Raw genomic sequence first — 15,245 nt, forward strand, 5'->3', positions numbered from 1 at the left:
CTTTAAGCAAGGGATTGCAGAGGCATTTATTCTCAATGCAAGTAACTAGTCATCTAGCAAAGGACAGTGATCTTGGCATGCCTTGCTTAAGGAAAATAGTCAAAACATATTAATAATTCTTGAGATAGAAAAATGTTTATTATGGAAGAACCTATAATCTCAGATCCCTTCTGGAGATTTTTCTGCGAGTCTCTCACAGGAATGTGAAATAGATAAGGCTACTTTAATTCAGGAAGATGTTTAAAGTGAACATATCAGAAAAATGAAAATGACCTATATTCATTTGTTCTCTGTTGCTGACATTTGTGTCACTTCCAGGGAGTGGAAACTCAGTTTCCAACAGATCTTCATCCTTTGTCTTAACCATTGATCCAGTTTATACACAGGGGTTCTTAGCTGCAAATAACTGCAACCTACTCTGCTAGTTCAAACAAACAAAAAAAATTTACCAGAGGTAATTAGGATGTGCACAACATCCAGAGGGGCCAGAAAATGAGGTTTGGAGGCTATATAACCAGGAACAATGTCCAGAGTCATCCTCACAACTGGTTATTTCTTTCTTTCTTTTTTTTTTGTATTTGTTTCTACAGCAGGTTCTTATTAGTTATCCATTTAATACATATTAGTGTATATATGTCAATCTCAATCTCCCAATTCATCACACCACTACCACCTCCCCCCCACCACTTTCCCCCCTTGGGGTCCATACGTTTGTTCTCTACATCTGTGTCTCAATTTCTGCCCTGCAAACCGTTTCATCTGTACCATTTTTCTAGGTTCCACATATATGCGTTAATATACGATATTTGTTTTTCCTTTTCTGACTTACTTCACTCTGTATGACAGTCTCTAGATTCATCCACTTATACAGATGACCCAATTTCATTCCTTTTTATGGCTGAGTAATATTCCATTGTATATATGTACCACTACTTCTTTATCCATTCGTCTGTTGATGGGCATTTAGGTTGCTTCCATGACCTGCCTATTGTAAATAGTGCTTCATTGAACATTGGGGCGCATGTGTCTTTTTGAATTATGGTTTTCTCTGAGTATATGCTCAGTGGTAGGATTGGTGGGTCATATGGTAATTCTATTTTTAGTTTTTAAGGAACCTCCATACTGTTCTCCATAGTGGATGTATCAATTTACGTTCCCACCAACAGTGCAAGAGGGTACCCTTTTTTCCACACCCTCTCCAGTATTTGTTTTTTGTAGATTTTTTGATGATGCCCATTCTAACTGTGTGAGGTGATACCACATTGGAGTTTTGATTTGCATTTCTCTAATAATTAGTGATATTGAGCAGCTTTTCATGTGCTTCTTGCCCATCTGTATGTCTTTTTTGGAGAAATGTCTATTTAGGTCTTCTGCCCATTTTTGGATTGGGTTGTTTGTTTTTCTGATATTGAGCTGCATGAGCAGTTTATATATTTTGGAGGTTAATCCTTTGTCCGTTTTTCATTTGCAAATATTTTCTCCCATTCTGAGGATTGTCTTTTCATCTTGTTTATGTTTTCCTTTGCTGTGCAAAAGCTTTTAAGTTTCATTAGGTCCCATTTGTTTAGTTTTGTTTTTATTTCCATTACTCTAAGAGGTGGATCAAAAAAGATCTTGCAGTGATTTATGTCAAAGTGTGTTCTTCCTATGTTTTCCTGTAAGAGTTTTATAGTGTTCAGTCCTACATTTAGGTCTGTAATCCACTTTGAGTTTATTTTTGTGTATGGTGTTAGGCAGTGTTCTAATTTCATTCTTTTACATGTACCTGTCCAGTTTTCCCAGCACCACTTATTGAAGAGATTGTCTTTTCCCCATTGTATATCCTTGCCTCTTTTGTCATAGATTAGTTGACCATAGGTGTGTGGGTTTATCTCTGGCCTTTCTATCCTGTTCCATTGATATATATTTCTGTTTTTGTGCCAGTACCATACTGTCTTGATTACTGTAGCTTTGTAGTATAGTCTGAAGTCAGGGAGTCCGATTCCTGAGCTCCGTTTTTTTCCCCTCAATCCTGCTTTGGGTACTCTGGGTCTTTTGTGACTCCATACAAATTTTAAGATTTTTTGTTCTAGTTCTGTAAAGAATGCCATTGGTAATTTGATAGGGATTTCATTGAATCTTTAGATTGCTTTGGGTAGTATAGTCATTTTCACAATATTGATTCTTCCAGTCCAAGAACATGGTATATCTCGCCATTTGTTTGTGTCACCTTTAATTTCTTTCATCAGTGTCTTATAGTTTTCTGCATACAGGTCTTTTGTCTCCCTAGGTAGATTTATTCCTAGATATTTTATTCTTTTTGTTGCAATGGTAAATGGGAGTGTTTCCTTAATTTCTCTTTCAGATTTTTCATCATTAGTGTTTAGGAATGGAAGAAATTTCTGTGTATTAATTTTGTATCCTGCAACTTTACCAAATTCATTGATTAGCTCTTGTAGTTTTCTGGTGGCATCTTTACGATTCTCTATGTATAGTATCATGTCATCTGCAAACAGCGACAGTTTTACTTCTTCTTTTCCAATTTGTATTCCTTTTATTTCTTTTCCTTCTCTGATTGCCATGGCTAGGACTTCCAAAACTGTGTTGAATAATAGTGGTAAGAGTGGACATCTTTGTTTTCTTCCTGATCTTAGAGGAAATGCTTTCAGTTTCTCACCATTGAGAATGATGTTTGCTATGGGTTTCTCATATATGGCTTTTATTATGTTGAGGAAGTTTCCTTCTATTCCCACTTTCTGGAGAGTTTTTATCATAAATGGGTGTTGAATTAGTCAAAAGCTTTTTCTGCATCTATTGAGATGATCATATGGTTTTTCTTCTTCAATTTGTTAATATGGTGTATCACATTGATTGATTTGTGTATAATGAAGAATCCTTGCATCCCTGGGATAAATCCCACTTGATCATGGTGTATGATCCTTTCAATGTGTTGTTGAAATCTGTTTGCAAGTATTTTGTTGAGGATTTTTGCATCTATATTCATCAGTGACATTGGTCTGTAATTTTCTTTTTTTGTAGTATCTTTGTCTGGTTTTGATATCAGGGTGATGGCGGCCTCATAGAATGAGTTTGGGAGTGTTCCTTCCTCTGCAATTTTTTGGAAGAGTTTGAGATGGATGGCTGTTAGCTCTTCTCTAAATGTTTGATAGAGCTCACCTGTTAAGCCATCTGGTCCTGGACTTTTGTTTGTTGGAAGATTTTTAATCACAGTTTCAATTTCATTACTTGTGATTGGTCTGTACATATTTTCTATTTCTTCCTTGTTCAGTCTTGGAAGGTTATGCCTCTCTATGAATTTGTCCATTTCTTCCAGGTTGTCCATTTTATTGGCATAGAGTTGCTTGTAGTAGTCTCTTAGGGTGCTTTGTATTTCTGCAGTGTCTGTTGTAACTTCTCCTTTTTCATTTCTAATTTTATTGATTTGAGTCCTCTCCCTCTTTTTCTTGATGAGTCTGGCTGATTTATCAATTTTGTTTATCTTCTCCAAGAACAAGCTTTTAGATTTATTGATCTTTGTTGTTGTTTTCTTTGTTTCTATTTCATTGATTTCTGCTCTGATCTTTATGATTTCTTTCCTTCTGCTAACTTTGGGTTTTGTTTGTTCTTCTTTCTCTAGTTCCTTTAGGTGTAAGGTTAGATTGTTTATTTGAGATTTTTCTTGTGTCTTGAGGTAGGCTTGTATTGCTATAAACTTCCCTCTTAGAACTGCTTTATCTGCATCCCATAGATTTTGGATCGTTGTGATTTTATTGTCATTTGTCTCAAGGTATTTTATGATTTCCTCTTTATTTCTTCAGTGATCTCTTGGTTATTTAGTAACGTATTATTTAGCCTCCATGTGTTTTTGTTTTTTACTTTTTTTCCCTGTATTTGATTTCTAATCTCATAGTGTTTTGGTCAGAAAAGATGCTTGATATGATTTCAGTTTTCTTAAATTTACTGAGGTTTGATTTTTGACCCAAGATGTGATCTATCCTGCAGAATGTTCTGTGTGCACTTGAGAAGAAAGTGTAATCTGGTGTTTTTGTATGGAATGTCCTATAAATGTCAATTAAATCTATCTGGTCTATTGTGTCATTTAAAGCTTGTGTTTCCTTGTTAATTTTCTGTTTGGATGATCTGTCCACTGGTGTAAGGGAGGTGCTAAAGTCCCCCACTATTACTGTGTTACTGTCGATTTCCTCTTTTATAGCTGTTAGCAGTAGCCTTATGTATTGAGGTGCTCCCATGTTCGGTGCATATATATGTATAAATGTTATATCTTCTTCTTGGATTGATCCCTTGATCATTATGTAGTGTCCTTCCTTGTCTCTTGTAACATTGTTTATTTTAAAGTCTATTTTATCTCATACGAGTATTGCTACTCCAGCTTTCTTTTGATTTCTCTTTGCATGGAATATCTTTTTCCATCCCCTCACCTTCAGTCTGCATGTCTTTAGGTCTGAAGTGGGTCTCTTGTAGACAGCATATATATGGGTCTTGCTTTTGCAAGCCAGTGTCTTTTGGTTGGAGCATTTAATCCATTCATGTTTAAGGTAATTCTTGATATGTAAGTTCCTATTACCATTTTCTTAATTGTTTTGGGTTTGTTTTTGTAGATTTTTTTTTCCTCTTGTGTTTCCCACTTAGAGAAGTTCCTTTAGCATTTGTTTTACAGCTGCTTTTGTGGTGCTGAATCTCTTAGCTTTTGCTTCTCTGTAAAGCTTTTGATTTCTCCATCGAATTTGAATGAGATCCTTGTTGGGTAGAGTAATCTTGGTTGTAGGTTCTTCCCTTTCATCACTTTAAATATGTCTTGGCACTCCCTTATGGCTGTAGAGTTTCTGCTGAGAAATCAGTTGTTAAACTTATGGGAGTTCCCTGTATGTTATTTGTCGTTTTCCCCTTGCTGCTCTCAATAATTTTTCTTTGTCTTTAATTTTTGTCAATTTGATTACTATGTGTCTCAGTGTGTTTCTCCTTGGGTTTATCCTGTATGGGACTCTCTGTGCTTCCTGGACTTGGGTGGCTATATCCTTTCCCATGTTAGGGAAGTTTTCAACTATAATCTCTTCAAATATTTTCTCAGGTCCTTTCACTCTCTCTTCTCCTTCTGGGATCCCTATAATGTGAATGATCTTGTGTTTAATGTTGTCCCAGAGGTCTCTTAGGCTGTCTTCATTTCTTTTCATTCTTTTTTTTTTATTCTGTTCCTCAGCAGTGAATTCCACCATTCTGTCTTCCAGGTCACTTATCCATTCTTCTACCTCAGTTATTCTGCTATATTCCTTCTAGTGTATTTTTTCATTTCATTTATTGTATTGTTCACCTCTGTTTGTTTGTTCTTTAATTCTTCTAAGTCTTTTTTAAACGTTTCTTGCATCTTATCGAGCTTTGCCTCCATTCTTTTTCCAAGGTCCTGGATCATCTTCACTATCATTATTCTGAATTCTTTTTCTGGAAAGTTGCTTATCTCCACTTCATTTAGTTGGTTTTCAGGGGTTTTATCTTGTTCCTTCATCTGGTACATAGCTCTTTGCCTTTTCATCTTGACTATCTTTCTGTGAATGTGGTTTTTGTTCCACAGGCTTCAGGATTGTAGTTCTTCTTGTTTCTCCTGTCTGCCCTCTCACAACCAGTTACTTCTTCTCTACTAGGCACAGGCTCCACAGTTTGCACCATTGATACTGACACTCAAACTTCTGCCATTGCTTTCATGGAAAATGACATTAGCTCCCACTTCCTTCATCATGGGATTCAGTGGTATGCCAACATTTTGTATCACTAGTTTCCAATTCAAAGTCTGCTGTCAGTGGCTCTAATAAGCCAAGTCTATGTCACATGCCACCCTGGCCACAGGATGAAGTGGGGAAAATGAATCAATGCTTCTCACTTATAGTAAGAAACAATAAGGTGGGAATACCCTTAGCATAGACAATTGTTCAAAGAAAGGAATCCAAAAGTGTGGCAAATAGGAGAGTGATCAAGATGACAGTGTAGGAAGACACTGAGCTCACCCCCTCCCATGCGCACATCAAAATTACAACTATTTACAGAGCAACTCTTGATGAGGAAGACCAGAAGACTAGCAGAAAATATCTACAACTAAAGATATGAAGGAAGGAACCAAAATGAGACAGGTGAGGGGGCAGAGATATGGTATAGACAAGACCCATTCCCCTGTGCTGGTGACCTACAAACAGGGGGATAATTACAATTGCAGAGGTTCTTCCCAAAGAGTGAGGGGTCTGAGCCTCACTTCGGTCTCCCCAGCCTGGGGGTCTTGAACCAGAAAGAAGAGTCCCCAGAACATTTGGCTTTGAAGGCCAGCAGGGTATACTTTCAGGAGGGCCAGAGGACTCTTACAGGACACACAAAATCTAACACGCTCCAGGGCCCAGGGCAGAAGCAGTAAGTTGAAAGGAGCTTGGGTCAGACCAACCTGCTGATATTGAAGAGCCTCCCAGAGAGGCAGGAGACAACTGGAGATCACCAAGTGTCAAAGACACAGGTGGCAGCCATTTGGGGGAGCTTGTTCTACCATATGGATGCTGGTACTAGTAAGCACCATTTTGGAATCCTCTCTCTAACTTATTAGTGCTGGTATCCAGCCCTGCCCACCAGTCTCTTGGCACCAGTACTTAAAGGCCTCAGGCCAAGCAGGCAGGGACACAGTTCCACCCACCAACAGGGCAGCTGTGTTAAGACCTCCTATGCTCACAGCCACCCAGGGACCTAGCCCAGTTCACCAGAGGATTCGGGACCTGGCCCCACACACCAACAGGCTGAAACCAACTTCAGAACCCACAGGGACCTGCATCAAGACCCCAGGACATGGCTTTACCTACCAGTGAGTCAGAAATAGCCACCAGATCAGCTTTAGCCACCATTGGGCAGGCACCAGCCCTGGGACCCCTTGGGTGCCGGCCCTGCCCACCAGAGGCAAACACCAGCCTCAAGACCACAGCAGCCCTGTACCTGCCATGTCAGAATCCATCCCACCCACCACCAAACAAACACCAGCTCTTGGACCCCCAGGGCCCTGCATCCAGCGCCCTCAGGATCTGGCTCTGCCCACCAGTGGGTCAACACCAACCCCCAATACCCATCCAGGCCTTGGCCCGACCCACCAGCAGGCCAACACCAGCTATGAAACACCTTGGACCATTCAGCAGGTGCCCAAGGATCCAGCCCCACTCACCAGCAAGCCAAAACCAGCATTGGGATACCCCAGACCCTATAGCCAGAAGGTCAGAAATTGGTCTCACTCACAAGCAGGCTGACACTAGACCCAGGACGTCCAGTCCTGCAGTCACGCACCCCAGAACATGTCTCTGGCCACCAGTGGGCCGACGCTAGTCCTGGGACACACTGGGGCTCTGCAAAAAGCCACCTTATAACCAAGCCTTGCCAACCAGTGGCCAGGAGCCTTGGTACAAAGCAGGGCCTGGCAATCAACCAGACTGGAGGCAAGAAACACTTACCAGAAGGCCAACAGTAGTTAGCCCACCACAACAGAAGGACATATGCAGCCTACACAAGGGCACCTCTAGCACATATATTTCTGGTGACCAGAGGAGAATATGTTGCTGGGACACATAGAAAGTCTCCTACTCCTAAAAAAGGCCACTTCTCCAAGGTCAGGAAACACAACTAACCAACCAAATACATAGAAATAAAAACAGGAAATTAGGCAAATTGAGTAAAGAGAAAAGTAGGTTCCAAATGAAGGAACAAAATAAAACCCCAGAGTAACTAAGTGAAGGGGAGATAAGCGATCTACCCAATAAAGTGTTCAAGGTAATAATCATAGATGTTCAAAGAACTCAAGAAAAGATTAGATGAACAGAGTGATAAGTTAGAAGTTTATAACAAAGAGTTAGAAAATATAAAGAAGAACCAAACAGAGCTGAAGAATACAATAAATGAAATAAAAAATATACTAGAAGGAGTCAAAGTACATTAGATGATACAGAGGAATGGATCGCCGAGCTGGAAGAAATAGTGGAAATCACACAAGCTGAACAGAAAAAGGAATAAAAAGAAATGAGGACAGTTTAAGAGACCTGTGGGACAACATCAAGTGTACTAACAATCATATTATAGGGATCCAGAAAAAGAAGACAGAGAGAAAGGGACAGAGAACATAGTTGAAGATGAATAATAGCCGAACACTTTCCTAAACTGGGAAAGAAAACAGAAATCCATGTCCAGGAATCACAGAGAGTCCCAAACAAGATAAACCTAAAGAGGAGCACACAAAAGCACACTGTAATTAAAATGGAAAAATATTAAGTATACAGAGAGAAACTTAACTGCAGCAAAGGAAAAGCAACAAGTTACATAAAAGGAAACTCCCATAAGGTTATCAGCTGACTTTTCAGTAGAAAGTCTGCAGAACAGAAGAGTTGTACTGTATGATACATTTAATGTACTGTATGATACATTTAAATGATGTAAGGGAAAAATGTACAACCAAGAATATTCTACATGGCAAGGCTTTCATTAAGATTTGATGGGGAGATCAAAAGTTTTACAGACAAACAAAAGCTAAAAGAGTTCAGCACCACAAAACCAGCTTTACAACAAATGTTAAAGGGATTTCTCTAAGCCAAAAATAAAGCTCACTACTATAAATATGAAAATTATGAAAGGAAAAATTTCATTGGTAAAGGAAAATATACAATAAAGGTAGTAAATCAAACATATATAAAGCTAGTAGGAAGGATAAAAGACAAAAGTAATAAAATTGTCTATATCTACAATAAGTAGTTGAGAGATACACAAAACAAAAGACATAAAATATGATGTCAAAAACAGTGACTGTTGGGGGGGAGTACAAATGAAGGGCTGTTAAAATTCATTTGAGCTTAAGAGGTCAACAACTTAAAGAAATATATATATACATACACACCTCATGGTAACCACAAACCAAAAATCTATAATAGATTATAGGACATGCACAAAAATGAGAAAGGAATCCAAACATAATACTAAAAACAGTCATCAAATCACAAGTAAAGAGAGCAAAAGAAGAAAGAAAGAAAGAAAAAGAAATACAAAAACAACCCCAAAACAATTAACAAAATGGCAGTATCTACTTAATAACTACTTTAAATGTAAATGGGCAAAATGCTCCAATAAAAAGACATAGAGTGGCTGAAATGATACAAAGAGAAGACTCATGCATATGCTGCCTACAGGAGACTCACTTCAGGCTTGAAGACACACAAGAGACAAAGTGAGGGGATGAAAAAATTTATTTCATGCAAATGGAAATGAAAAGAAAGTCAGACTTAGACAAAATAAACTTTAAAATACAGACTGTAACAAGAAACAAAGAAGGCCATAACATAAAGATCAAGGGATATATCCAAGAAAAAGATAGAACAATTGTAAATATATAAGCACCCAACATAGGAGCACCTAAATACATAAAGCAAATATTAACAGATATAAAGGGAGAACTTGTCAGTAACACAATAGTAATAGGGGACTTTAACACCTCACTTACATCAATGGAGAAATCATCCAGATAGAAAATCAATAAGGAAACACTGGCCTTAAAGACCAAGTAGACTTAATAGATATATACAAAATATTTCACCAAAAACAGAGGAATACACATTCTTTTCAAGTAAACATGGAACATTCTCCAGGCTAAGTCTAGGATAAGTCATATGCTAGGCCACAAAACAAGTCTCAGTAAATTTATGAAAATTGTAATCATATCATGCATCTTTTCCCACCACAATACAAAAAGATAGAAATCAACCACACACACACAAAAAAGAACAAATACAACAAAAAACCAAAGCCCATGGAGGCTAAACAATATGCTATTAAACACCCAGTGGGTTACTGAAGAATACAAAGAAGAAATTAAAAAATACCTGGAGACAAATGAAAACAAAAATAACTACCCAGAATCTATGGGAAGCAACAAAAGCAGTTCTAAGTGGGAATTTTTATAGTGATACAAACTTACATCGGGAAGCAAGAGAAATCTCAAATAAGAATCAAACCTCACAGCTAAATAACTTGGAATAAGAAGAACGAGCAGAAATATATGAAATAGGTACTAATAAACAACAGAAAAGATCAATGAAACTAAGAGCTGGTTCTTTGAAAGATCAACAAAATTGATAAACTTTTAGCCAGGCTCATCAAGAGAGAAAGAGAGAGGGGGCAAATGAATAAAATCATAACTGAGAAAAGGAGATATTATAACCAACACATTGGATACAAAGGATCATAAGAGATCATAAGAGATTGCTCTGAACAATTATACTCCAAAAAAATGGACAAAATAGAGGATATGGAAAAATTCCTAGAAATGTACACTCTCCCAAGACTAAGCTAGGAAGAAACAGAAAATGTGAACAGATCAATTACCAATAGATAAAATTGAATCACTTAATAAAACAACTCCCAACAAACTAAAGGCAATGACCAGATAGATTCACAACTGAGTTCTAGCAAACATTCAGAAAGCAGTTAATACCTCCCTTTCCCAAACTACTCCACAAAATTGCAGAGGGATGAATGTTTCCAAACTCATTTTACAAAGCCAGCATCACCCTGATACAAAAACCAGACAAAGATATCACAAAAAAGAAAATTACAGGGTTTCCCTGGTGGCGCAGTTGTTGAGAGTCCACCTGCCGATGCAGGGGATGTGGGTTCGTGCCCCAGTCCAGGAAGATCCCACATGCCGCAGAGTGGCTAGGCCCATGAGCCATGGCTGCTGAGCCTGCACGTCCGGAGCCTGTGCTCCACAATGGGAGAGGCCACAACAGTGAGAGGCCCGTGTACCACAAAAAAAAAAAAAAAAAGAAAGAAAGAAAATTACAGGTCAATATCACTGACGAACATAGATGCAAAAAAAATCCTCAACAAAATATTAGCAAACTGAATTCAAGAATACATTGAAAGGATCACACACTCTGATCGAGTAAGATTTATCTCCAGGGATGCAAGAATGTTTCAAATGTCTACATATTATTTAATGTGATACACTGCATTAACAAATCAAAGAATAAGAGCCATATGCTCATGTTGATACATGCAGAAAAAGCTTTTGACAAAATTCAACATACATTTATGATTAAAAACTCCTCACAAAGTGGGTATAGAGGAAACACATGACAACATAACAAGAGCTATATAAAACAAGCCTACAGTGAATATAGTCAACAGTGAAAAGCTGAAAGTATTTCCTCTAAGTTCAGGAACAAGGCAAGGACACACATTCTCACCACTTTCATTCAACATAGTATTGAAAGTTCTAACCGAAGCAATTAGACAAGGAAAAGAAATAAAAGGAATCCAAATTGGAAAGGAAGAAGAAAAACAGTCAGTTTTCAGATGACATGGTACTATACACAGAAAATCCTAAAGGTGCTACCAAAAAACTACTTGACCTTAAATTTGGTAATCTTTCAGGATACAAAATTTATATACAGAAATATGCTGCATTTCTATACACTAACAACAAACTACCAGAAAGAAATTAAGAACACAATCCCATTCACAATCATATCAAAAAGAATAAAATACCTGGGAATAACTCTAAGGAGGTAAAAGACCTGTACTTGGAAAGGTATGAAACAAATTGATGAAAAAAATTGAAGGTGACACAAACAGATGGAAAGACATATTGTGTTCATCAATTGGAAAATTAATATTGTTAAAACGACCATACTACCCAAGGTGTGATACAGATTCAGTACAATCCCTATCAAAATAGACATAGCATTTTTCACAGGATTAAAACAAGTAATTCTAAACTTTGCATAGAAACACAAAGGACCAAAATAGCCAAAACGATCTTGAGAAAGAACAAAGCTGGAGGATAACACTCCATGAATTCAAACTATACTGCAAAGCTACAGAAATCAAAACAATATGGTACTGGCAGAAAAACAGACACATAGATCAATGGAAGAGAATTGAGAACACTGAAATGAACCCACACTCTATAGGCAATTTATATATGACAAAGTGGGCAAGAATATGCAATGGGGAAAAGTCCGTGAGCCATGCCACTGAGCCTGTGTGTCTGGAGCCTGTACTCCCCAACGGGAGAGGCCACAACAATGAGAGGCCCGCGTACTGAAAAAAAAAAAAATTTGAGGCATAATTTATAAATGTATATTTTAAATTATATATATAATTATTTATATTTTTATCTATAATTTATATATTATTAAATAAATATATATTTATAAATTATATATTTATAAATAATAGGTATAAAGAGATGTTATAAAATTTTAAATATTATAATAAATATACAAATATATTTATACATAATTAAGAATATATTTATTATATTTATATAATATTATTTTGTTATAATATAATTATATATTGATTTATATAGTATATATTACTAACATATATTAATAGTATACTAATTTTAATATATCATTAAATTATATATATTTTAATTTATATAATTATAATTTACATAAATATTTTAGTATATAATTTTAAAATTACATTAATATAATATAGATTAATATATCATTATATTTAGATATTAATACTCTATATTATTATAATGAAATAAATTATATATAATAATATAGGTTATTAATGTATATTATTATAATTAATGTAATTGATTATATATTAATAATACATATTATATATGAATATATAATATGTTAACATATGATATATAAATATAATTGATATATATCAATATATTATATATGTAATATATAATATATTAACTATATATTATATATCATATGTAAAATTTATATTATAATTAATTATGTAATTAATATAATTATATTATATCATATTCTTGTATTCTTAATAATTTTATTATTAATATAATTAATATATTATATATAATTTATATGAATATATATTATATTATTTATAATTTATATGTATTATATATAATGTAATATGATACATAATTAAAATTAATTATATATTATATATAATTATTAATGATATATTAATATATATATTTATTATAGTATATATTTTAATATATAATAATATAATTTATGAATATAAATTATATTCAAATATCATATACATATTATATATTATATATACTATACAGATTATATATTAAAATATGTATTTAATTTATATAATATTTATATAATATAAATATATATTATTTCATATATTCTATATATTCTATATTTATTGTATATAATCTATATACTATATAGAGTTTTATGCTATAATTTATAGTATACTATATATCATATTTATTATAAAAATCAGAATGTAATTGTATATATTAATGAATTATAATTATATATAATTATGTATATAAAATATAATATTAGATTAGATTATAATTATATATTATATATATTCATTATTATATATAATAAAATTTATACATAAATAAATATATATTATTTATAAATATATAAATATTATAAATATTTAAATAGTGTTTATAAATATTTATTATATGTATGTACCTTTACATTATATATACTATATAATAATAGAGTATCTAATTATATTATGTATATTATTTTATTTATAATATATTATATATAATAATTATATATTATATAATTTTCTTATATATATTATATTTATATAATATTTTATTTTTATAAATATGTAAAAACATACAAATAATATAAAATATAAATATATTTATAAATGTAAATATACAGAAATATATATGATGTATATTATATATAAATTAAATATATATAAATTCATATATATTTATGTAAATATATAATATATTCAGTTATTTATTTATATATATAATTATATATTATATATATTATTTTGTGTATATATGATTGAATATGACTCAGCCATAAAAGAAGAATGAAATCTTGCCATTTGCAAGAACATGGGTGGAGCTAGAATGTATTATGCTACGAGAAACAAATCAGACAGAGGAAGCAAACACTGTATGATTTTGCTTATATGTGATACATATAAAAGAACAAAAATGAACAAGCAAAACAAATCAGAAACAGAGTTACAGATACCGAGGTGAAACAGGTGGTGTTCAGAGGGGAGGTGGATCGGGGGAAAAGAAATAGGTGATGGAGGTTAAGAAGTACAATCTTCCAGTTGCAAAGTAATGCTTATGAAATATACAGTGTGGGGAATATAGTCAATAATTATGTAATATCTTTGTATGATGACCGACTGAACCTAGACATATCATGGTGACCATTTTGAAAGTATAGAAATATCAAATCTCTATGTTATGTAACAGGATTTATTATAGTGTTGTAGGTCAATAATACTTCAAAACCAAAAACACAGAAAACTTATAGAAGAGAGATCAGTTTTGTGGTTACCAGAGGTGGGGTGTTGGGGGAGGAGGAATTGGATGAAAGCCATCAAAATGTACAAACTTCCAGTTATAAGATAAATAAGAACTAGGAGTGTAATGTACAATATGATAAATATTTAACACTGCTGTATGTTACGTATGAAAATTATTAAGATAGCAAAGCCTAAGAGTTCTCATCACAAGGAAGAAGATTTTTCACATTCATTTAATTTTGTGTCTATATGAGATGATGGATGCTCACTAAACTTATTGTCATAACCACTTCATTATATATAAAACAATTATGCTGTACACCAAAAACTTATACAGAGCTCTATGTCAATTATATCTCAATTAAACTGGGAGAATAAAAAAAGAGTGATAACTATCTACTAGATCCAGACTTAGGATCTTTTATGCGTTTACACTCAGCTTTCATTTTCCTTTTTGCCCTCAGGTATGTATGGAGGAGACAAACAAGTACAGAAGTTACACATTGTCCAAGGGCACATTTGTGGACTTTTTAGCATCTTAGTGGAGATGATAGAAAGCAAGTGCCATCAATGTTCATTGCAGCTTCATTTACAATAGCCAGGACATGGAAGCAACCTAAGTGTCCATCAACAAATGAACGGATAAAGAAATGAAATTGATTTATTTGTAGTGAGGTGGATGGACCTACAGTCTGTCATACAGAGTGAAGTAAGTCAGAAAGAGAAAAACAAATATCATATGCTAACACATATATATGGAATCCAAAAAAAATAACAAAAAGGTCATAAAGAACCTAGGGGCAGGACAGGAATAAAGATGCTGGCATAGAGAATGGACATGAGGACACTGGGAGGGGGAAGGGTAAGCTGGGACAAAGTGAGAGAGTGGCATGGACATATATACAATACCAAATATAAAACCGATAGCTAGTGGGAAGCAGCCACATAGCACAGGGAGATCAGCTCTGTGCTTTGTGACCACC

The sequence above is a fragment of the Monodon monoceros genome, unplaced genomic scaffold, assembly GCF_005190385.1.
Source record: "Monodon monoceros isolate NGI ecotype Baffin Bay Population unplaced genomic scaffold, NGI_Narwhal_1 Super_Scaffold_6, whole genome shotgun sequence".
Taxonomy (NCBI): Eukaryota; Metazoa; Chordata; class Mammalia; order Artiodactyla; family Monodontidae; genus Monodon; species Monodon monoceros.